Source organism: Asparagus officinalis, chromosome 5 (genome assembly GCF_001876935.1).
Source record: "Asparagus officinalis chromosome 5, Aspof.V1, whole genome shotgun sequence".
Lineage (NCBI taxonomy): Eukaryota > Viridiplantae > Streptophyta > Magnoliopsida > Asparagales > Asparagaceae > Asparagus > Asparagus officinalis.
The window spans coordinates 81,682,378-81,683,819 of NC_033798.1; the positions used below are offsets into that span (position 1 = coordinate 81,682,378).

Consider the following 1,442-nt stretch of genomic DNA (forward strand, 5'->3'; position numbering starts at 1 on the left):
GACGAAGGGGGTTAATTGATATGTTAGGGTGTTACCATGTGGGCAGACAGTTGCAACTACCCAACAGCTTGAGGACTTACAACTGTATCAATCCTTGTCATGACATGCCTTCACTATAATACCTCTTCCCTTTAAACCCATAGATCAGACTGATGAAGTTTTGTGAAAATTCTTACTTCAAAATATCATTCTTCTTCTTCTTCCAACATTCTTCTCTGGCTAGAGTTTGGCAGTTTTAAGTGTCAGCATGGCTCTTGGAAGAGAGCCCAACCAAGGAAATCAAATAACAAAATATACCGAATACTTGCAGATATAAAATGCCAAAAGAGATGCTGCAAGTTCACATTAATCAAAAAGACATCAACTGAATTTGGATCTTAGCACACTATATTTTTGTATGGCCACAATTTCCCTGGGCAAAAGCATAATATTTGATTTGAACTTGGTTTCTCATAAAGGCATGCATAAGTTGACATATGCTCCATGGCATGATACTTGCAAGAAAGGACAAACTTACAAAACAAATTGTAAAAACTCTTTTTTTAAAAAGGTATGATGGTGTTTTCTTAGCTAAGAGTACTTAAACTTCATGAAAATATAGTAACAAGTGAGACACAGAAACCGTGTTATGATAAAATATCCAAATGAATAAATGCAGCATAAGAACCTTGATACAGCCACACCATCTGCATAATCTCTAAATGACTGTCTGTCACCACTCAGCATGGACCGTCCACGTGCTCTGGATAGAGGATGCTCTGGACTGCATGAACAAACACAGTGGTGCAGCCAGGAATTAGAGGGGCTCTTTAAAAAAAATACTAAAATTATCAATAATCACATTCAATAATATCAAGTTTAAAGAAAGGGAAGCGTCTCAAACTCAAAAATCCCTACCAGATATTATAAATAAAATGTTTTTAAAAAAAGAATAGAACATTTTGAACTCCAAAAGTGTAGTCAGAGTTAATACAACCAGCTCCCAAAAAAATGACATCAAGTTTGCAAATGATATTTGCAACTAACACCATGACTTCGCCTTTTTCCGATGCTGTGCAATTGCATCATTGCTAATAGTATAAAAATCATCTGATTAGATATAGGTTACTAAACAGTAATCAAAATTGTAACGTGCAAATTCAGTGCAAACTTTACAAGTTCATAAACAAAGGGATAAATTAAACAAGTAGTCGATTGTTTAAAATTCTATTGGTAGTTTTTCCCATATGTCATGACTCCTGAGCTACGAGGAAAATGGACACGTGTGAGTAGAGGGTAACATGCAATATTTGAAAAAACTGGGATATTAGAATATCTCATTCTCGTATAACTAACAATATGTTAAGAGTTATCTCCCGTTTTTCGATCAGGAGTTACGTGTGCTAAAGGTGGAGCTTCTTTTCTTCTTCTTTTATTTGTGTGTATTTTTTTCCTTTTGGAGC

The 1,442-nt window shown here is 35.1% G+C and overlaps 1 pseudogene; it reads right to left on the reverse strand.

Moving 5' to 3' along the window:
* Nucleotides 1-1,442, reverse strand: part of LOC109839879 — a 27,937-nt pseudogene that overhangs the window by 18,805 nt on the left and 7,690 nt on the right.